Below are 24747 nucleotides of genomic sequence, written 5' to 3'. Positions count from 1 at the left end.
GGGGATTCTACAAATGTGTTCTAAATCCAGTTTGAAAAAAAAAAAAAAACCTATGTTGCTATAATATCAGTGGTTCTCAAACCTTTTCATGTCAAGGACCCCCAAAATGATATGTATTTGGCCGCGGACCCCCATCTCAAAACATGTTGTTGCAGGGACCCCCCGCAGTAGCATTGATTTGAGTTAAAAATGGTCGCTTTAAAAAAAAAAATTCACAGCACAAACTCATTTTTTTAATTATCGCATAATCAAGGATTTTTGCCCGCGTTTTTCTGAAGGGTCTAAGAAGAGAGGAGAGGAGAGGAATGGTTCCCAAACTGGGGGTCGGGACCCTCAAGGTGGGTCCTGAGAGCTTGGGGGAGGTCATGTGGGAGGAGAGGAGAGGAGAGGAGAGGAGAGGAGAGGAGAGGAGAGGAGAGGAGAGGAGAGGAGAGGTGGATTGTGGCTGTCTGCCATACCTCCAGGATTACGGTGCATATGAGCTTGACGCACTGAATAACCGAGTCCTGGCTCCCAGATATCGTCACTCCTCGCTCCGTGGAGTTGGGCAGCAAATCCCCTGCCACCTGTATCTGGGCTCCAGTGCTCTGGAAACCATGATAGGGTTTAGAAAAGAGGAAGACATTAAAAAGAAGAAGAGGACAGATTAGAGCGATTCTGGAGATAAGAAGGAGTCGCGATAACACAGATCCATCTCTGAGGGCTTTGGTTGTCCTTACAATAGACCATTCTGCTGTACCCCTTATTGTTAAGTCATTCAATCCGGGCTTTTTGCTTATAACCATTTTATACTTTGGGCTATTCAAAAATAGCAGATCTACAAGCTCATAGCGCTACGAGCTTGTAGATCTGCTATTTTTTTGGGGGGGGGAAATCGTGAGCATTTGTGCAAATCTTTGAATATATATATATTTAAAGCGAAGATGTTTTAACTCAAATCTTTGCTTTACAAATGTCTTCTAAATCCTAACAGTTTTCCCTTTTTTTAAACGTATGTTGCTATAATATCAGTGGTTGTCAAACTTTTTTCATGTCGAAATGATATGTATTTGTCCGCAGACCCCCCCCCCCCCCCCCATCTCAAAATATTTTGGCCCAGCCAGGGACCACCCCAGAAGCAAATATTTGAGTAAAAAATGTACATATATTCAAAGATTTGCACACATTTTCACGATTCAAAAATAGCAGATCTACAAGCTCATAGCACGGCACTCGTGCCGCGCTATGAGCTTGTAGATCGTCGGGAACGGGAGTCGGGAAAAGGTCATCGGGAATGGGAGTCGAACCCGCGACACGCTGTCAGGCTGGCATTGTAGCCTATAGGGTGCCTGGACCGTCATGCTATGGCCCAAGCCAATAAATGCATTTTTAATTAACATTTTAAGAGTAACTAACAATAGCAAATTCTAGGTGGATGGATGGATGTGTGCATTCTCTGGCCCGCTCACCTCTCTGATCTCCTTAATCTTGGTCCCTCCTTTCCCGATGAGGGACCCACACTGACTGGCCGGGATGACCAGCCTGAGGGTGACCGGGGGCTTGGAGCTGATGGTGCCGTTGGCCACCAGAGTGGTCAGGTCCTAGAGAGAGAGAGAGAGAGAGAGACAGTGTTGATTTAGACTAAAACTATGACGAAAATGTTTTGTCGACTATCTTTTTTAACTGACGAAAACTAAATAAAAACGAAAAAAAAATGAAGCTACGATGACTAAAACTAATTTAGACTAAATATATTGACGGGACTAGTGGAGAAGAGATCCAGTAGAACTAAAAGACAAGTCATGTTATGTTTGGTTGCGCTTGGGTGTTGTGCTCTGAAAATAGCAGATCTACAAGCTCACATGGCTGTAAAATCAGCCATTACGACGCCATCAAGGCACCACCAAAATACATTTTAGTCGACTAAATCAACTGTAGATTTAGTCGACTAAAATCTTATGATATTTAGTGGACTAAAACAAAATCAACACTGCAGAGAGAGACAGACATTGAGAATTGTTTGTTTTTAATGTTGATTTTATTATAGTTTCTATGTTGTTGTATATTGTGTTGTGAAGTGTATCGAGTCATTTGTGGGATTTTGCACTTTAAATAAATAAAACTTGAAACTTTAGAGAGAGAGAGAGAGAAAGAGAGAGAAACCTTGTATCTCCGTATGTTTACTTTGTATGTGTTTTCGTTAATTAACTACATCGTCGTACGACAGTGTGGGGCAAAAATAGCCAATCTACAAGCTCACAACGTGTCACATCACATCGCGGTTTGAGTCTGGAGATCTGCTATTTTTGGGAAAAAAAATAATACTTTGAAAGCGTCTTTGGGTTTTTAATATTGAACCGATGAAAAGTATCAAAAAAAGCTTGTGACTAAATAATAACTACACTGGATCTATCGTTTTTTTTTTTCTTCCTGAAAAGTCACAGTTTTTGGACATACAAGCCAGGTTTCCAGTCGACAGAGACTGTGAGGAATAATGCAGGGTGAGAAAGAAAGCGTTTTGACGAGTGGCTTGTAGAAAGTGTGACACGACGTCACTGGAGAAATAGCTGTACATAAATACTTCACACTGGACTGACACTGGTCATAAAAACTGCACTGCCGCTTTATGCTTGACATTTTACAATCATAAATATTTCATTGTTGTGGGTTTTCTGTCACTTGGACGGTACAGAGTGTTCTCTGGGCTCTGGACCATATTCGACCTGGGACATGGAGTACGTGTATGGTCTTAAGTAAAAAATTCACTACATTAAAGTAGTTGTAGTAGTAGTTCACCCCCAAAACAATCTTATTTTCTATCCATTACACACCCCATGAAGCCTTGAATTCATGGAGATTATTTAGTTTTTGTTGCATTCCTAAGCCAATAATTTGATGACCGGGTCATGGGTCAATATGAAACTCAGGAGACGGAGACTCCGCCGGTCGTCAAATTATTGGCCTAGGAATGCGACAAAAAACTAAAAATCTCCATGGGGTGTGTAATTGTCATTACACATTACACAATGTTTGTCAGTCATTTTTTGGGTGAACTACTCCTTTAATTTGTTTATTTTACAGAGGTGTTATTCTGAAAATCTTTTGTTCCAGGAATCCCCCCAAAAATCTAAACTGTTCACATTTGAAAATAGTAGATCTACAAGCTCTCAACGCGTGGCAAATATTCACCCATTTCGGCCATAATATGTGTGTCTATTATTGTACAGTGTCTACAACAGCTGATTTGATGCACACAGTGTGTTTTTTAACATTGCAGGAAGCAAACGTTCTCCTCATGCTGTAGGAGGAGACAGCTGTTAACCCATTCAATCCGGGAACACATCTGTGTCATTTTAGACTTGAGATATAACCATTATTTTACATCTTGGCTATTTCAGAAAATTCTTGAAAATGTGTGCAAATCTTATGAATATATATATATTTTTAGAGCAAACATTTGTAACTCAAATCTTTGCTTCTGGAGGTCCCTGGAACAAAATATTGTACAAACGATTTAAAAATAATATATTCCAAAGATTTGCTCAAATTTTCATGATTTAAAAAGAAATAGCAGATATACAAGCTCATAACTCGGTGCCGCGCTATGAGCTTGTAGATCTGCTATTTTTGAATTGCCAAATAAATCTTAAAATGACACAGACGCGTTACCGGATTGAATGGGTTAATTAATGAGCAGCTAGCTTCCATGATGAAGCTTTGAAATGTAAATGTTCTCTGTGTCTATCCCATCAGTGTGAGTTGTCCTAAAGACAAGCACGTTACTGAATGCCAATCACCCTGCCTATTTTTTGTACACAAAGCAGTCGTTCTCCAAACGTTCTCGTGTCAAGGACCCCCAAATTGATACGTATTAAGCCGCGGACCCCCCCTCCCCCATTTGAAAAGATTTGGTGTCAGAGAGTAGGCTGCCCTAGCGTGTCTGATATCTGGCATAGAGAGGCGGGTTCAAAATCTCCGGAGAAAAATTCTCCGGAGATCCTATTGGTTCACCGATCAGTCCGTCGGCCCCCGCCCCGCCCCATGCCCCTCCTCCTCCCCCAATGTGCAACATTGAGAGCTCTGACGTCACAATATTTTGGAGCGACGCCCACTGCACTCTGGTTGGTTGGGGAAATGAAACACTTCCATTTCCAGGCTCTTATTTTTGAGCAAAACTAAAACATAAAAGCCTGGAGATCGAGGCTAGTGTCAGAGAGACACCCGTAAGAGAAGATTTTAGTTGTTAGATCAGATTTAGTACAGAATTCTATCTGTACTACTGTATTAGTTGAGGAGAGAGAAACCTATGATCTGAATTCGTTCGATTACATTCTGTAATTGGATTACATTCTACACCCCTTCTACAACCCCCTCCCCCCCCCCCACCCCTGGGGGTCCCCAGCCAGACCCCACTTGGAGAACCAGCATTTTAAAGAATGTGCTGGGGGGGGGGGGAGCTGGCATCAACAACATTACATCCATGACATCACAACATAGTAAATTACAGTGTGGATGCTGTGTCTTCAACCCTATGATTTAGTTGATCGGAGACCCCCAGGGCTCTCTACTAGGCCCCCTTCCTGTTTTCACTCTACACTAAAGCTTGTATAGCTCGTAGATCTGCTATTTTTAAAACTGTGAGGATGTCTAGACTGTATTTTCATTTTCCCATTGTAAGCTATTATGAGCTTCTCTGGCAAACAGGTCTATAGGACATCGGACGAGTGGTGGAAAGTAACTAAGTAAATTTACTCAAGTACTGTACTTAAGTACAATTTTGAGGTACTTCTAATGGAGTATTTCCAATTGTCTATTTTACTTCTACTCCACTACATCTTGGAGGCAATTATTGTACTTTTAGTCCACTACAATTAGTGGAATTAATTACTTTAGTTACTAGTTACTTTGCAGATATAAATTATTACATTATAAAACATACATTAACCACTTTAGCCTTATTTTATATCTAGGCTAAGCGACACGTTGTGAGCTTGTAGATCGGCTATTTTCAGAGCACAACACCCGAGCGCAACCAAACATAAAATGACTTGTCTTTTAGTTCTACTGGATCTCTTCTCCACTCGTCCCTCACTAACATTTTAGGCTAGTTTTTATCTGTTGACGAAATTGTCAGTATATTTAGTCTTAGTTTTAGTCGTCATAGCTTAGTTTCTATTTCGTTTTTATCTAGTTTTCGTCAGTGAAAAAAGGTAGTCGACCAACCTTTTTCGTCATAGTTTTAGTCGACAAAACCAACACTGCAGAGAAGTGCTTTGGTGAGACTGTGGCCGGGTGGTGACAGAGTCACATTCAGGAATACAGCTTTTTTTTTAATAGAAAACAATCAGAACATACTGTAAGTTTGTACCAGTAATACCCAGTTGATCATTATTTACGAGGAAATAGGCCTGTGGTACTCCGACAGTAAGTTTAACCACATGCACTTAAACCCTATATACTACCCCCCACACCAAATCTGTCAAAATTGTACTTAAGTACAGTACTTGAGTAAATGTACTTAAGTTACTTTCCACCACTGGTTACTTTCCACCTCTGTTTAAACTCCCATCCTGATGTGTGTGCTCTTGTGCCGACAGTCAGAGCCGCCGCTCGCTGTGTGCTTTGTGCTCAGTGTCTATATTTATCCTGTCAGACGTGGCTCTCTGTGGCGCGTGTGTCTTCTGCTCTCATTACATGAGCAGCACGTAGCTTGTCAGCGGGATCACACGCCGACTCCGCATCATCTCCCAAGATTTGATCTAAAAATATGCAACCGTATCTTAACAAACTGTGAACGTCCCGATACCTTTCACCCTTCACCGTCTGTACAGTACGTGGGAGAGGAGAAAAAAAAGGAAATGTCTCGGGGGCAAATTGGCGGAAATAAGACTGGAGACGACAACAACGTTGTTGCTGTCGGCTCTGAAACCTTGTATGTTCTCTGTGTCGGGCAGAAACCTCGTATCAACATATTTTAACTTTTTTTAACGTTTTTTCCTCACTTGCTTCCAGTGCGGTGTAAAGTAACTACTACATCTCGGAGGCAAATATTGTACTTTTACCCCACTACAATTATTTGAAAACTTTAGTTGCCAGTTACTTTTCTGATATAAATTATGATTATTATGAAACATACATTAACCACTCTAGCCCTATTTTATACCTAGGCTATTTGAAAATAGCAGATCTACAAGCTCACAACGCGTCGCATCGTGGCACGTTGTGAGCTTGTAGATCGGATATTTTCAAACATTTTAGTGCTTTTACTTTTGGTACTTAAAGCACAAGTACATTTTGAATTCTGGACTTTTACTTAAGTAAAGAATTTGAGTACTGTTTTCCACCACTGCATATCTTACACGAGTGTTAAGCTAAGGAGTTATGTTAAGCTAAGGAGCTAAGTAATGTTAAGTTAAGGAGTGAAAACAGCCGATTTACAAGCTCACAACGCGCCGCGATGCGACGCTTTGTGAGCTTGTGGATCGGCTATTTTCTCTATTTCTGCAAAATAACGTTTTTTTTGGAGATACCAGTTTTTCACCCGACACCAATGACGTCCAAAACTGTTACTTTTCCGGAATTAGGAGGGAAACAAAGAAGCTGTTTTCCTATGGATCCAGTCATTGTAGTTGTTTTAGTCACAGGCTCTGCAGTGCAGCTGCAGCTAATCACATTAATAGTGGGTGTGTTAGGTTTAGGTGTGTCGATGTGCATCGACAATGCTGTTGTTTACTGTCTATGCTTTGCACAATATGGCACATCCATGGCTCTGTCTGGGCAACCCCTTTAAATCTAACAAGACCCATTATTGGGTGCAACCAGTGGTGGAAAGTAACTAAGTCAGGGGTGCTGGAATGGAAAATGACATGGGGGGGACACATCGGGGGGGGGGGGGGGGGGGGAGCGCATGCACGGGCGCTGCGCACGCGTGCATGTGGTCCGTGCGCATGTGCTGCAAGGCGGTGTGAGCTTGTGGATCGGCAATTTTTGGCAAAGAGGTTTAGTGTCGAGGGAAAAAAGAGCAGACCAAGTACCAAGTTTTTGAAATATTGAGGGTTTAACTCATTGAGTGTCATTCACGTGTTTCACGTGTTTTACCGCTATGGTGCAACGTGCCAATCACGTGTTTCACGTGTTTTTGAAAAAAAAGTAAAAAAAAAAAAAAAAAAATGTTCAGAACCAAGATATCATTATCTGAAGATGTGCAGCTCCATCCACTCCTTGTTTAACTTATAACTGAAAAAGGCTGTATCTCGCTTCCTAAGCACTTTTTTTTACTTTGAAAAAAATAAATAAAATCGTACTGGCCAGAAATAGCCAGAAATAATTCTGGCACTCAGTAAGTGGTCAACTGTCTGAAAATACACATTAACATGAATCAAACACCAATGACAGAGTCTGTCAAACAAGTCTATGAAAATATCTATGAAATCTATGAACAAGTTGAATCTGCAACGCAATTCTATACAATATGTAGGGGGGGGGGGGGGTCCCTGGTCATCTCTCTCTCAGCTAAGGGGTCCTTGGCCTGGAAAACATTGAAGACCCCCTGTATCTACAGGAAGGGACAGAGCAAGCTGTTCTTCCTGAGGAGGTCTGGAAGGTCCTCCTTCCTCATGGAAACACAGTGCATCACACGCCGGCCCGTCACCTCGTCCCATATAGGATCAAAGAGAAGCCATCGCTTTTCCTGCTGCTGATTGACCCCATGCTTCTGTTGTTAGTATCTCTCTGTGTCCGGTATGAGTGTGTTGACCCGTTCCAATCCGGGAACGCATCTGGGTCATTTCTTTGGGCTATTCGAAAACAGAAGATCTACAAGCTCATAGCACGGCACAGAGTGCCGCGCTATGAGCTTGTAGATCTGCTATTTGTGGGCGGTGAAACCGCCCCTATAAGTGAGATTTGGAAAATGTACAAATATCTTGGGCAGTGAAACCGCCCCTAAAAGTGAGGTTTGGAAATTTGTACAATTATCCTGCGCTGTGATTGGCCAATCACAATCTATTCAGGACTGTGATTGGCCAGTGTCACATGACACATGTGCATAGCCCTATATAAGCAACCATAACTTAAAAAAAAACATAAATTTGTTTTTTTTAAGTTATGGTTTTGTCCATCATAAAGAGTGTTTCAATAAATGTATTTATCCTTTGTACATCATTGGTTGACTCCATTCAGTATTGTGGTTAGCTAGGAAGACACCGCCCACTTCACACAGGGTGTGATTTTTTTTAAAGAAATCGTGAAAATGTGTGCAAATCTTTGAATATAAATATACATTTTTAACTGAAATCTTTGCTTCTGGGGGTCCCTCCCTGGAACAACATATTTTGAGATGGGGGGGTTGGATATATGGCCATATATCACTGAGAAAATAATCATTAGTTGAGGCTCTCTGATAGTTCTCAAAGTGGGGTCCTGGGACCACCTTGAGGCCTTCGAGGAACAGTTACTCTCTCTCTCTCTCTCTCTCTCTCTGTCTGTCTCTCTCTCTCTCTGTGTGTCTCTCTCTCTCTCTCTCTCTCTCTCTCTCTCTCTGGTTGTCTTGTTAATTAAAAGATGTCAGCTGTGTGCCACTCATGCGCGGTGAAAGCGCCACGCAGACAGACAGACAGACAGTAGGTCAGCCCACAGGTTGCCATGGCAACGCAGAGTTTGAGCTGAATGGATGGAGAACGGTGAGTTTGACTTAAGATTAGTGTTGCCATGTCTGCTTATTATTATATACGGTTGCTGTCGGGCAGACACCTCTTGTTTCCATAGTTTAACTTGTTGCGTTTCTTCCTAAATTAACGCCCTAACATACTGCAGAGAACAGCGCACACAAAAGTTTCAAAAGTAGCAGATCCACAGCTTGTAGATCTGGTACTTTTTGGGCTTGTTTCTAAAGTATAGTTGCTTTTTTGGGCTTGCTTCCTAATGTTGTTTAAACCAGTGGTTCTATCAAGGATCAAGGACCGCCAAATTATTATGTATTTGTCCGCGGACCCCCATCTGAAAATATTTTGTGCCAGGGACCCCCATATGAGAGTTGTGTTGTTAATATACTGTATATATTTTTGTGCCACATTTTCCCATTTTTTCCCCGATTGTTTTGAAAATAACAGATCTACAAGCTTAGAACGCATCGCACGTAGATCGGCTATTGTCATATAGCTGATAGCTAGGGTTAAAGTGGTTCAATTGATTTTATGCTATATTGACTATGTGCTTTCTCTACGTGTGGACATGAACACATTGTTAAAATGTGTGTGTATGTGTGTGTGTGTGTGTGTGTGTGTGTGTGTGTGTGTGTGTGTGTGTGCGTGTGCGTGCGTGTGCGTGTGTGCGTGTGCGCGCTCGTGCAGCCTCGTTGCTTCCTTTGGGCTTGTTTTCATAGACCTGGTTACTTTTTTTTCTCTCACATAATCTGGCAACACCGCTTAAGATCTGTGATGAATGTCTCGCTGTGTTTACTGAGAGAGCGCTGGTGGGAAGTAACTAAGTACATTTACTTGAGTACAAGTATATGTAAAAAAAAAAGTGCTTTGTAATTAATAATGAAATAATGTTCATTAAAAAAGCATGCACTCTTTGGAATACTTAAAAGCTCTCAGTACTGTATATCAAGCTCAGATTTGACCTGACTTGAGTATCTGTATATTCAGGTATACTGGAGTGGAGTACCTTGTCCAACCTCTGCTAACCCGTTCAGTCCGGGAACGCATCTACAAATGTCTTCTAAATCCTAACTGGCTTCTGAAAAACGTGTGTCGCTATAATATCAGTGGTGCTGGTGCTCAAACTTTTTTATGTCAACGACCCCTAAAATTATATGTAATTGGCAGCGGACCCCCATCTCAAAATATGTAGTACTAAGGATCCCCCAGAAGCAAAGATTTGAGTAAAAGATGTTCGCTTTAAAAAATATATATATTCAAAGATTTGCAAAAAAATATCAATTTAAAAAAAATAGCAGATCTACAAGCTCATAGTGCCGCGCCACGGGCTTGTAGATCTGCTATTTTTTTAACAGCCGAAAGTATAAAATAACGGCTATAGCTAAAATCTAAAACGACACAGATGCGTCCCCGTAGTGAACGAGCTAATTGGCTTGCAGATGGATGGAGCGGGAGTGAATATCAGCGAACATGAGGGGGAGAACCTGTTTAACCGTGTCTGCTTTCTGTATCTCATTAGCCGACGTAGCGCTTATTCACAAAACTAATGAATAAGACAACGTTGCCGTCGGCTCGGAAACCTTGTATGTACCAAAAACAGTTCATTTTTTTTATTATTTTGAAATGTCGCCACTGTAATATACTGGTGTGACTCTGAATAACCAGCTTTCAAACATATAGACCCCTTAACAGAGGACGTCGCACTGGTTGCAAGCGTCATACTGGTTGCAAATGAAACCCATTCTGTCAGGTCTCGCTATAGGGCGCGCAGCACTAGCAAACACACACAAGGGGGTTGGGGTGCCCTGAAACCAGCGCACCCCGAAACAACACGTTGAGAATTGATTGAAACAATCACCTGTGCATCCAGTCTCAATGTTGGTAAACAAATAATTGGTCTATAGGTCTTCACTGGTAAACTTCACAGGTTGAACTGACACCAGTGTTGCCAGATGGGAAATGTTGAATTATCGTACCGGAGGCTTAAAATTATCGTATTTGAAAGAGAACTATCGTACACAGACAAAAAAGAGAAATCACACGTGTAAATATGTAATTTCACAAAAATGCGTATTTAGTGTAAGAAACAACCTTGTTTGAGACTCCTACGTGACAAAAACGCATCACTTATGCTGCGTGGAAGCAAGCAACTTCCTGGACCTGGACCTTACACAAATAAAAGCCTGAAACTGGAGTGGAAAGAGGCGACCAGTGTTTTTAATGCCTCCAAGTACAGATCTAGGGTCAGATTTTCTGATTTCCTGACTTATTTTGAAAAGCCAAATCGGATCGCGAATCAACTGCCAGGGAATTTAGTAAATTCACACACGTTTTTGTGATATGGCGAAATTATCGTACATTTGGGCATTTTTTTAATTATTGATCGTACATCGTACAGAGGGTAAAATTATAGTACAAATACGATAATTATAGTACATCTGGCAACACTGCAGGCAGCACACTTCAAAGGCCTTTAACAGGTGCAGGGGATATTGGTAATCAGCACAGGTGCAAATAATGTTCCTAATCAGTAGCTGTTCTTTCACCTAAAGACACTCTGTGACAGTGGCGGAACAACTGAAAGCCGGGCCGGGAGGCACAGCGCAGTGATCAGGCCCCCCCTGCGCATGCACGCGCGCTGCGCGCACGTGCGTGGGTGCACATCCCACGCACGCGAAGTGCGCGCGCGCAACATTTTGCGGGTTTTCCGCGGATTCGGTCACTTTTTGGGGGGCTTTTTGTCACTTTATTTCGGTTTTAGGGTTAGGGTAGGGTTAGGTTAGGGTTATGTTGTTTAATTCTTATTTTTGCCTGATTTTACCGATTTATTATCTGACGGCCCGGGCCCTCCTGGGTCGCGGGCCCGGAGGCGGCCGCCTCCCTGGCCTCCCCGGACGCTCCGCCACTGCTCTGTGAAGATTACTGTGAAGATAGCCGATCTATACGAGCTTACAAACGTCTCTGTCCGAGCTAAGGGGGTCCTTGGGACTGAAAAAAATTTGAAGATTAATTTTGGGGGGAAAGAAACTTTGAAATAAGGAGATACAAGGTTTCTGCCTGACAGAGACGTTATTCATGGAGCTCCCCCTGGTTAATGAATAGACACGTTAACCCATTAAAACCGGGAACGCATCTGTGTAACCACTTCAACCATTAGTTTACTCTTTTGCTATTAAAAAAATAGCAGATCTACAAGCTCATCCGCGCTATGAGCTTGTAGATCTGCTATTTCAGTGTAACCACTTCAACCATTATTTTATACTTTAGCTATTCAAAAAATAGCAGATCTACAAGCTCATCCGTGCTATGAGCAAATACATATCATTTTGGGGGTCCTTGACATGAAAAAGTTTGAGCACCACTGATATAGTAACATAAGTTTTTTCAAAAAAACCATTAGGATTTAGAAGACATTTGTAGAATCCCCTAGAAGCAAAGATTTGAGTTACAAATGTTTGCTTTAAAAATATATATATATTCAAAGATTTGCGCAAATTTTCATGATTTTAAAACAGATATACAAGCTCATAGCGCGGCACCGAGTGCCGCGCTATGAGCTTGTATATCTGCTATTTTTGAATAGCCCAAAGTATAAGATAACGGTTAAACTTCCCGGTCTTAATGAGTTAACGCGGTGTCATCTGCTCTTTCATCAAGCCGACTGGAGCGTCGGCGTGTGTGACAGTCACCCCCTCCAAATGACATTTTGTCCATAAAAGGTAGAGAGCGCCGTTCATTCATCCGCCGGCACAGCTTGTGACGAAGGGCCTCGCCAAAATGCCACGTATTATAATTAACAACTTAGCTATTACACATAATACTGTAGGGGTTCTCAAAGGGTTTCTCAAAGTGGTGCCGTGACACAAGAACACTGTGAATACCGTGAAGTGCCGCAGATTACTCTGATAATATTTGGGATCTATAAGATGGGATCTTTTAAAGCGTATAGAATATAGATCTTTTAAAGCGATCTATATTTGGGAGCTTCAGTTTAACCCCTTAGACCGGTGTTCGGTGGTTCTGGACAACCGTTCTCTCCTACCGACTTCACACCGGACACTAGTGATGTGCGGGTCGGGTTTTTTCATGACAACCCGCCCTGCGAACCCATATATAAATATATGGCTCAACCCGCCCGAGACCCGCGGTGGGAAAAAAAAGATAATCATCATCATTATACAGTAGCTCAGATTTATATAGCGCTCTTTTAAGTACCCAAAGTCGCTTTAAATTTCTACAGTAGCACAACATTGTCATGGGCTAAATAAACAAGCATGTTGTTCAAAATAGTTTTTTTTTTTTTTTCTTTTTTTGTGAGAGCGGCTAACCCGCTCACCCGCAGCCCGCATAATTGCCTCTGAAATCCTGACTCGACCACCCGCGCCGCGGGTTGACCCGCGGGACCCGGGTCGGCCCGCTCATCACTACCGGACACTGACTACAAGGTCCTACTAATCACCCACAACTGCATAAATGGACATGCCCCTCCCTACCTACAGAAATTAATAAAGCCCCCACAAACCTCCACCCGCACCCTCAAATCTACGAGCAGATTCCTCCTCGATGTCCCTGGTACAAATCTACGTACTATGGGGGACCGAGCCTTCTGCTCGGCAGCGACACGCCTGTGGAACAGCCTTCCTATTGACCTGAGAGCACCACAGACCCTGGACTCTTTTAAAATAGATCTGAAAACGTTTTTGTTTCAGAGGGCATTTTCGTGTTGAATTTTTATTTATCTGTTTTTAAACCCTGCTTTTTTAACTTTATATGATTGATGATTTGTTTTACCATGTGGCAGTCTGAGATTCCTTGTGAATGAAAAGTGCATTACAAATAAAATGTGTTATTATTATTATTATTATTACTGCACTTCCTCGGGTCCTCTGCGATTCCACGTCAATTGGTCAGTCGGTCAGTCGGTTCTCGTAATACGTGAATGACAGAGACACATGTACTGTATACACACACTCACACATCGCAAACAGAGATTTGTGTCATTAATAAAAGGGCTTAAGAGTTTATAATGAAGTGTTTTTGCGAATTTGCGCCACTAACTACTAACTACGATGGAACTGCGTCAGTTCTCATCTGCAGTGTGATCATTATCTTACGTGTGTGTGTGTGTGTGTGCGTGTGTGGGGACCCTGCTATCAGGAGCACTCCACTGTACAGTACCAGTGTACAGTCATAAAAGCACATTAGCGCTAATGGTGAGGTAGAGTTCAGGAAATTGGAGGTTGTAATAATGTCAGGTGGAATGGCTTTTTTACCCATCATTTACCAGCTATTTCGGTCAAACCGAGGCAACCGAGGCCAGCTTCAAAAGTCTGTCACGCTCCATTTGTTGAGAGCAACAGTTAATCAAACTTATTGATTAAAGAAATATATCGATAATATATCATTTTATAAAATAATCAATTAATAATCTGATACTATTTTGAGGAGGTTGTAGATAGTCTATTTTCACTATTATAAACTAAATGTTTTTTTTAACACATTTTAATTTAGCCAAACAATGATTATTATTGTGTACTTTGTAATTTGTACTTTTCAATACTGAAAAATTTAATAGCATGTACTTTTAAATACCCTTTTTCAAAGCATGTAATCCAGTTACTGGGCAACTTTCACTTGTAGTTGAGTAATATTTGACAAGGAGCATCTATTTTGACGATCTTAATAATCCTCTGACGGATTATTAGGCTGACTAGGCTACTGCAAGGGTGTACTCAATGAACACTAATTGCATCCATCACAGTCCCCTTCACGTTGGTCGTTGGTTTTCTTTCTTTTTTCGTTCCTTGATAAAAAAAAATATTTTTTTGGTTGCCAATGTGTGACGGCACCTTCCCGCGACCCCACTTTGGGTCGCGACCCATAGTTTGAGAACCGCTGCTTTACACCACTGGTATCGTGGCGATGTGTTCGGACTCACCTCCTCCAGTTTGTAGGTGATCATGGTGAAGGCCCTGAACACACTCTCCGTGGAGCCGGTGATGGTTATGATTCTCTCTGGACACGAACCCTCTGAGATGTTGACCCGTGCACTGCTCTGTGGGGGGAGGTCAAAGGTCAAGGGAGGGAGGTCACTCACAAAGACTAAGATTGATTAGCAGTTACTCGGGTGCAGTGGTGGAAAGTAACTAAGTACATTTACTCAAGTACTGTACTTAAGCACAATTTTGAGGTATTCTTTTTACTTTACTGGAGTAGTTCCAGTTTTCAGTACTTTTACTTCTACTCCACTACAGGCAAAGAGTGTACCTTTACTCAACTACAATGATTTGAAAACTTCAGTTACTAGTTACTTTGAAGACATACATTATTACATTATAAAACATACATTAACCACTTCAGCCCTATTTTATACCTAGGCTATTTGAAAATAGCAGATCTACAAGCTCACAACGCATCGCATCGCGACGCGTTGTGAGCTTGTAGATCTGCTATTTTCAAACATTTTAGTACATTTACTTTTGGTACTTTAAGTATATTTTGATGCCAAAACGTTTATACTTTTACTCAAGTAACCTTTTGAACACAGGCCTTTTACTTGTAACAGAGTCATTTTATATTGTGTTATTAGTACTTTTACTTAAGTAAAATATCTGAGTACTTCTTCCACCACTGATCGGGTGTGACATCACTGTAGCTAAAAAGAATAGGATGACAAGCCGAATGAAAAGGGGAAACAGGCCAGACTGAACATTATGGAGCACATCAACTCCTATATATGGCACCATGATCATTTAATAGAATTTCTCTTCTGGGGGAGGAGGGGGGGCATTGTCCTTGGGTAATAAATCTCTCTCTCTGTCTCCTCTGTCCTTGTACCACTGTCCACATCCCCCCTGAGTCGGATTCATTTGAGTGGAGATGGGACAGACAGGCAGACAGACAGACAGACAGACAGGGGTCTGGCCTTGGGGAGGTTTGCTCTAGTAGTCAGTCTGAGTCATTCTCCCAACGTACACGCACACGCGCACACGCACGCACGCACGCACGCACGCACGCACGCACGCACGCACGCACGCACGCACGCACGCACGCACGCACGCACGCACGCACGCACGCACGCACGCACGCACGCACGCACGCACGCACGCACACACACACACACACACACACACACACACACACACACACACACACACACACACACACACACACACACACACACACACACAGGACGGGCCTCATACTGGATAAGGGGCGCTATCAAAGGCTCTCACTGGACGGAAAGACAGACAGACAGATGGATGGATGGACAGAGGGACGGACGGCCCTCTGTTTGTCCATCTTCCCCGTAATGTGCAGTGGTGGACAAAGTATCACATATTTCTTTACTTAAGTAAAAGTATCAATATTGCAATGTAGAAACACTCTGTTACAATTAACAGTCTGGCATTCGAAATGTACTTTAGTAAAAGTACAAAAGTATAGGTATCAAAATGAAAAAAAAAAGTAGAAAGAATGCAGAATGTCGTGACGCATTGTGAGCTTGTATATCTGCTATTTTCAAATTGCCAAAATGTATATAGGGCTGAAGTGGTTAGTGTATGTTTTGTAATAATAATCAAAATCTACAAAATAACTAGTAACTAAAAGTTTTCAAATAATTGTAGTGGACTAAAAGTACAATATTTGCCTCTGAGATGCAGTGGAGTAGAAGTAAAAGTACTGAAAATTGGAAATACATCAGTAAAGTAAAAAATACCTCAAAACTGTACTTAAGTACAGTACTTGAGTAAATGTACTTAGTTACTTTACATCACTGGTCCACTGTGATGGATGCAACATGAAAACAAAACACGTACTGTACCTCTTCTCGTATTCTCTTCACCGTCTCTCCTTTCTAGAAGCAAAAAGATCAGGGACAACTTTAAACACCAGAAGAAATACCACTATACTATCTGTCAGTGGTTCTCAAAGTGGGGACCTTCCCCAGGGGTCCTTGAGGGAGTTCCCGGGGGTTCCCCAGCAAAATGGATTAACACATTGATTGCCAAGATCGCATATATGCGTTCTTTCAAATCCATCACTTGATTGCCTAGATCGCATATATGCGTTCTTTCATTTTTGGGGGGAAAATTCCACAAGGGGCGACCTAACACAGCTTTGGAATGATCGATCGTCTCTCAGAGAAGAAAAATGTGGATGTGACGTCATTCCAAAAAACGTCACTTCCACCCGCCCCAATGATGGGATTTTCAGAAAAACGGCTGTATCTCAGTTTCTTTTTTTTCCATTGAAAACCACCCGTTTTCAGCGGACCAAAGCTCCAAAATGGCGAATCGCGGTTGGAAACTTGTCGTTCCCATGGATACACAGATCCTTCTGCCTAGTCACAGGAACGTTTTCCACGGCGTTTCAAATATCATCGAAATGAGGTCATTATACGTTGGCACGGGGATAGAAAACTATGTTTAAAACCTTGGCAATCAATGTGTTTTAATACAACATCAACATCTGTGAATCGTCTATTTTCGAAACATTTTGAAAAATGTGGAATCATGTTGAAAATGTTCTCTTATGGGGATCCCTTCCCTAGCACAAACTCTTTTCAGGTGGGGGGTCCGTGGCCAAAACAATACATACATTAGAGGGTCCTTCACATGTATGTATCTCTGAATTGGACACCTATATCTAGACCATATTAATTATTTGGATCATCTGTGTCCCTATCTGGCCCCCTTACTAAGGATGGCTGAATCTAGTGGAATTGTTTTACGTTGCGATGTTTAGGTTTTTTGCAATATGAAGTAGTTACATAAATTCACCAGATCTGCGTATATCTAACTTCAATAGCTTACATTTTAAAATAATGTATCACTCTTAGTGACTCATTCATTGTCAAATGTCAGTTCCGATTAGGGTGATTTTAGAGGCTGATATAGGCCTACGGCAGTTTAATACTCTCTGTGACACAACGTGACGCAACATTGAACGCAGAATGTGCGCGCAACATGACCAGTTACCAAGAAGTCATAAATGTTATCAGATGGCCTGTTCTCTTCCAGACTAGATTAGTCATTAAAAAAAAATGCTAGATTTTCTTTTCTATCAAGAAGTAATAGTGTTTTAGTGGAGACTGGATCACTTTGCCTAAGCTAAAACGTTGAGGACCCCTGCCCTAACCCCTTACCTCGAATCAGTGTTGATTTCGTCGACTAAAACTATGACGAAAAATGTTGGTCGACTACCTTTTTTCACTGACGAAAACTGTATAAAAACTAAGCTACGATGACTAAAACTAAGACTAAATATATTGACAATTTCGTCAACAAATAAAAACTAGACTAAAATGTTAGTGAGGGACGAGTGGAGAAGAGATCCAGTAGAACTAAAATACGAGTCATTTTATGTTTGGTTGCGCTCGGGTGTTGCGCTCTGAAAATAGCAGATCTACAAGCTCACAACGCGTCGCGCTGCAACGCTTTGTGAGCTTGTAGATCGGCTATTTTCAGCATGCAACCAAGTGTAAAATCAGCCATTACGACGCCATCAAGGCACCGCCAAAATACACTTTAGTCGACTAAATCAACTGTAGATTTAGTCGACTAAAACTAGAGAAAAACTAAAACATTTCAGATGACTAAAATATGACTGAAACTACATGGAATTGTCTTCAAAAGACTATGACTAAAACAAAATAAAAAAATGCTGTCAAAATCAACACGTGTAGTGAGTGACCCCTCCCCTCCCCTTCGCATAGAGGGTGTCACTTATTTAAATGTGCAGCATCTTGTTGCATTGAGCTTGTTGCCCTGCTGTGACATTCATGCTATATTGCAGCGTGTAATGTGAGAACAAACAGGAGTTGTATTATCCATGAAGGTCCTTTGTATTGAGCCTGCGGTGTGGGCTGTGTGTTGCATTGATGAGGGGCCTTTGACAAGAGGCCACGCAGCCCTCAGAGATAGGAAATGGAAAAAGGGGGCTGTCAGGGTGGAGTGCTGTGTTATTAATGTTAAGTAGTGCCGATCAAGTGCCTGCCTGTCTAGCTGTCCAGCTTTCTGCTCAGCCTACGCAGTAACTCTGAGAGCGTACTAATGGAACCAAAAACGGATGCTTTTGGGTCCATTTGGTTCCGTTTGTAAACTCTCAGAGATACAGGGGTTCTAAGTAATATTTGTTTTGTTAAAATAAGGTTAAAGCTCTATAACTTCAACGTCTTTCAGGCCAAGGACCCCTTAGCTGAGAGAGAGATGAAGCAGGGACCCCCACTACATTCTGTATACAATTGTTTGTCAGATTAAACTTTTTCATAGAATTCATAGATAGTTTCATAGACTTGTTTGACAGCATTATCATCAGTGCTGTGTAAACGTTTGTTTGTTTACATTAAAACAATTATATTGTAGTGACTGTCTTGGGGGATAATTCACCATGGTCTCTTTAAGAGAGTGGGGTGGTTTGATTAGAGACAATAAGGAACAGGTGTGTGTGAAATAAATGGGACACGTTGTTCTGTGCGCTCAAAGAGAGAAGTTGCAATACGTTCATTATTGCAATTCCTACACTATTATGTTGAATAATTGTTAATGTGTATTTGTTGCTTCTCTGTTTCATGGGAGTTGTGCGAGTCATCACAGACAGAGCAAAGGTCTGGCCTTTAACACAGACACTAAAAAACGGCCACCAGGGGGCCAACGGTAATTACGCCTTCGGAGCTCCGCTTTCCACAGGAGGCTGTGCAGTCCATGCTCTAATGTTCCCTGGCCTGATGGATTACTGCTCCGCATTAGGACTGATGGGGCGACGTCTTTAAAGAGGACTGCTTTAAAGGAATTATGTTCTGGCTGGAGATGCGTATACTGTAGGACAAAACATTGTCTGTGTGTTTGGCGTGGAGTTGGAGTCGAGTACAGGCCATTGTACATGGCCTGTACTAAAACACTTGTTTCCCAAACAGTGAGTCGGGACACATTTTTATGGGTTGCGAGTAAATATCCCTTTTTTTTCTTTCCTACATTTAAATTATATATATATATATATATATATATATATATATATATATATATATATATATATATATATATATATATTTTTTTTTTTTTTTAAATCAAAAGCTTTTAAAACGTTTAAACAAAGAAAAAGTATTTCATAAATAAAATAAAGACATTTAATTATTTCCGTAAATACATTAAAAAAAATAATAGCTGATCTACAAGCTCACAACACGTCGCATCGCGACACGTTGGACCCCACCTTGAGAACAACTTTGAGAACCAATAGATGGGTTTCCGCGCGACGTCATCACAGAGCAGAGTGCGCAATCTGCGCATGCGGGTGGTAGAACGAACCGGAAGCGCCATTCACTCTGTTGTTATTTTCGGGATTTAGATAGGCATAATGCTGCTATTTTAGGCATAATAGGCATAATGCTGCTATTATATACAAACAGATCCAACTTCCGACAAATCATTTTTATTGAGTAAAGAAGATATTACAAACTGCATCATTTAATCTACTTTCATTAAACCCGGTGAAGACCATTTATTTTATGAATGTACATTTGACTAGAGCTGCTGCGGGTAATAGCGCCCTCTACTGCTCAACCCTCCACTGCGCGCGCATCATCCTCTCATGTTTACAAACAGGAAACCCATCTATGCTTTACTGCATACCCCCCCCCCCCCAATATCTCTAGAGCAAAACTTAACAAAAATAAATCGTAATAAATGTAAAAACAAACATATAAATTCACACGAAAGGCATCACTTGTGTAGGAAAATAACGGTCATAAGAGTGTTATTCTAACAGCATACTGACGTGAATATGAATAATACATGTTATTATATAAATATACTATACATAATAAATAAAGTAGCAACTCTCACCTTCCCTATGATGCTGCCAACCTCCTGAAATGGCAGGAGAGAAAAAAACAAACCCAGTTACACACAATACACTGAAATGAAATGTATTTCAATCGTATTCAGTTCAGCACATCAATTATCAACAAGCACCTTACAATAAAAAGCTATTTATTCATTCAATTAATGCATATTTCTGAACAAACGCTGTCTGTATTGTTGGCAGTGTGTCAGAAACCTTGTATCTCCGTATGTCAACGTATTTCTGTAAATGAATGCCCTATTTTGTCGCACAACGCTGTCAGGAAGAAGTAGTGAGAATAACAGCAAGCTCTTAACGCTTTCACAGAAAGTGAAAGTGAACGTGGGTTTTATACATGTTTAACCAATGAAAAGTATTAAGCTTGTGTTTAGACGTTAAACAGACCGTTTAACGTCTAAACAGGGAGAGAAAACAGCAAAATAAAATATCAGACGTGCCTTCCGTTTAGACGGCAACAGCATTTTCGAGGGTTGAAATCCCTTAATCCATTAAGACCGGGAACGCATCTGTGTCATTTTAGGATTTCTTTGGCTATTCAAAAATAGCAGATCTACAAGCTCGTAGTGCGGCACTCTGTGCCGCGCTATGAGCTTGTAGATCTGCTATTTTTTTATAGAAACATTTTGCAAATTTGTGCAAATCTTTGAATATATATATTTTTAAAGCGAAAATGTTTAACTCAAATCTTTGCTTCTGGGGGGTCCCTGGAACATATTTTGAGATGGGGGGTCCGCGGCCAAATACATACATAATATCATTTTTGGGGGTCCTTGACATGAAAAAAGTTTGAGAACCACTGATATAGCAACATAATTCTTTTCAAAAAACTGTTAGGATTTAGAAGACTTTGTAGAATTCCCCAGAAGCAAAGATTTGAGTTAAAAATGTTCGCTTTGAAAAATATATTCATTCAAAGATTTGCACATATTTTTCACGATAAAAAAAATATATAGCAGATCTACAAGCTCATAGCGCGGCACTCGGAGCTTGTAGATCTGCCATTTTTGAATAGCCAAAGAAATCGTAAAATGACACAGATGTGTTCCCGGTCTTAATGGGTTAATAATAATAATACCTAAAAATAAGAACCCAAAGTCGACATTATATAAAGAAAAGGAAGAAACCAACTTTATATAAAAAAATGAAAACAATAAAAAGAAAGTGCTAAGATTAAAATGGATAAAAGGTCAAGCATGCAGACATCTCAACTATAGACCTCAGCCGGGAAAAGCTATCCTGAAGAGGTGGGTTTTGAGTGAGGGAGAGGGGAGGGAGTGTATAACCAGAAGGAGGGGGCAGCAGCCAGTGGTGGAAAAAGTACTCCGTAAAGGGCCTCGGTAGGCTATACGTACCTTTCCGTGCATGAGCAGTCGTAGCGTGAGCGTCACTCCCAGGCCCCCTGCGTCCGCATAGTCCTGCTCACAGTTCATGGTGGTGTGGGTGGTGTGGTGGTGGTGGTGGTGGCACAGTGGCACCGCAGGGAGACGCATGCATGGACGAGGCTCATCCACTGGTCACGATGCTGTCACAAGGCCAGGGTCTCTCTCTCTCTCTCTCTCTCTCTCTCTCTGGATCGACCCACGGGATGGATGGATGCCTTCAGTACTCTTCTGAGACAGACAGACAGACAGACAGTCAGAGGTGGAAAAGGTACTCACAAGTAAAAGTATCAATACTGCAATAAAGACATACTCTGTTACAAATAAAAGTCCGGAATTCAAAATGTACTTGAGTAAAAGTACAAAAGTATTTTTCTTTTGAAAATAGCAGATCTACAAGCTCACAAATGCGACACATTGTGAGCTTGTAGATCGGCTATTTTCAAATGGCCGAAATGTATCCACAAGTTTCCAGTGACCCATGGGGCATTGAGGGAATTATGGGCATCACTTCCTGTGATGGAAGTGATGCCCATAATTCCCTCAATTCCCTAGGAAACTTGTGTATATAGGGCTGAAGTTGTTAATGTATGTTTTGTAATAATAATCTAAATCTACAAAGTAACTAGTAACTAGAGTTTTCAAATAAATGTAGTGGAGTACAAGTACAATAGTAGGAGAGTAGAAGTAAAAGTATTGGAAATTGGAAATACTCAAGTAAAGTACAAATACCTCAAAATTGTACTTAAGTACAGTACTTAAGTTACTTTCCACCACTGCAGACATTGTTGCTCAAAAGATTTGCAAATTCAAAGATGTGCACACATTTAAAAAAAAAAGAATTGCAGATCTACAAGCTGACGCATGAACGAGGCCCATCCACTCGCCATGCTGTCAGAGAGCCAGTGTTCTCTATCTAGAGATATCGCACCGCGGATGAAAACCTTCAGTTGCAAGACTGATTGATTGAGGTGTTTGGGGAGGTGTCAGCCCTTCTGATTGATGGGGAGGTGTTTGGGAAGGTGTCAGCCTCTCTCTGAGCTAAAACAAACCACAGAGATATGTGGGTTTAAGTCAAAAATACAGACACCGTGGCACAGCTGTGTATTATACATCATTCAAGACGGCTCTCTCTGGTGGAATCAGAATCAGCTTACTGGCCAGGCAAGTAGATAGGTGGTAAGCATGTAGACAGACAGACAGACAGACAGACAGACAGACAGACAGACAGACAGATCAGTCAGTGGATCAGACGGTCAGACCATTTGGTGCCCAAATTATGCCCGGGACAGACACACAGACAGACACAGGTTTCGGAATTGTGGATTAATAAATACAATATATCAGGACATCAAAGACTGCAAATTGATTGATTCACACTATATGTGTTGCATGCGCGTAAAATCATATTTTCTCCGCAAGTCACTTATTGATCTATCTGCATCAACTTATAATATTGATTAGCATTCATAACTAAGTGCATCAACTTATAATATTGATTAGCATTCATAACTAAGTTATAATTGTGTGTGCAGGATATTGGCACCTCTAGTGCAAGTGCTGCCAGCCATGTTCCACGGCACGTTAAAGCTTCAGGGATATGGGTCCTAATCAGGGTCAGAACGATCTGTCAACCTATTCTCATTGTGAACCAAATTATGAAACTTCAAACAATTGGGGGGACATTTTGGGTCTTCTTCGTCTACTCCATCATAGCCAGTTGGTTGACAATGGTCTTGGAAGACAGAGCGGTGATTACAAAGAGAGACGGGGAGAAAATCTGCAGCTTAAATGAGCAGCATCTGTAGCGTTCCCAAAACAACGGCGCCGCAAAGCACTCGCTACGGGGCATGTCTCTGCTTGTGACATTATGATGATTTATGTGTGAGTCACCTGGGCGCTCGCAGACAGTCTCCGCTCACAGCGTATAATTAGTTTATGGAAATATTTACGTTTAGTCTTGATTTACGCTTCCCCCTCTCTCTGGCTTGTCAGCGGGGGGGGGGGGGGGGGGAGTACACGGCGCTCGGTAAATATAGACGCGATCACGATTAGCGGAACCTAAAGTGTACGTTAGCGTGCCTAATTTATGCTCATGTCGAATGAGGGTGTCATGTGCCCAAAATAGCCGATCCGCAGGCTCACGACGCGACGCGGATGCGACGCGTCGTGAACTTGCCGATCGGCTATTTTAGGCGCCATCTACGGACATTACAGTGACACCGTCGTAGGGCGAAGTATAAATCAGGCTTTAGCTGTCATTTCCTAGGATTAAATGGTGTATCCCATCAGCCGCCACACAAATCAAATGCTAGCGGTTGCTGGCCCCACCGAGTGCAAAACACTGACGTTGGCGTACAAGGCAACGAAAGGCATGGCACCCCCATACCTTCAAGGCATGATCCATCCCTACAACCCCTCCTGCTCACTCAGATCAGCTAACACAGGGAGGGAAGCTGTCTGAACCTTCCCTAAAATACCCTGTAGAATGCTCCACACATTGGACAACGCTCCTCATGTCCCTAGACTCTTCTCCATTCCCTAAAACACCCTGGACAACGCTCCTCATGTCCCTAGACTCTTTTCCCTTCTCTAAACACCCTAGTCAACGCTCCACACGCCCTAGACTCTTCTCCCTTCTCTAAAACACCCTGGACACCGCTCCACACGTCCTAGACTCTTCTCCCTTCCCTAAAACACCCTGGACACCGCTCCACACGCCCTAGACTCTTCTCCCTTCTCTAAAACACCCTGGACAACGCTCCACACGTCCTAGACTCTTCTCCCTTCCCTAAAACACCCTGGACACCGCTCCACACGCCCTAGACTCTTCTCCCTTCTCTAAAACACCCTGGACAACG

At 41.8% G+C, this 24747-nt stretch overlaps 1 pseudogene across 1 annotated transcript in view; it reads right to left on the bottom strand.

The window, feature by feature from the left end:
• Positions 1–21937, bottom strand: part of LOC308097466 (poly(rC)-binding protein 4-like) — a 55621-nt pseudogene extending 33684 nt beyond the window's left edge. Inside the window, exons 1-6 of the transcript XR_013935125.1 lie at positions 21860–21937; positions 20489–20512; positions 16468–16500; positions 14581–14697; positions 1449–1580; positions 459–587 (exon numbers count right to left, since the gene is read on the bottom strand). The product of XR_013935125.1 is annotated as a poly(rC)-binding protein 4-like (transcript). The remainder of the gene's footprint in view (positions 1–458; positions 588–1448; positions 1581–14580; positions 14698–16467; positions 16501–20488; positions 20513–21859) is intronic.
• Positions 21938–24747: the final 2810 nt, after the last annotated feature.

This window comes from Gymnoscopelus braueri, assembly GCF_963280865.1.
Source record: "Gymnoscopelus braueri genome assembly, chromosome: 12".
In the NCBI taxonomy this organism is placed as follows: Eukaryota; Metazoa; Chordata; class Actinopteri; order Myctophiformes; family Myctophidae; genus Gymnoscopelus; species Gymnoscopelus braueri.
The sequence above is the reverse complement of the archived record's forward strand: the minus strand, read 5'-3'. Positions and strand labels throughout refer to the sequence as shown.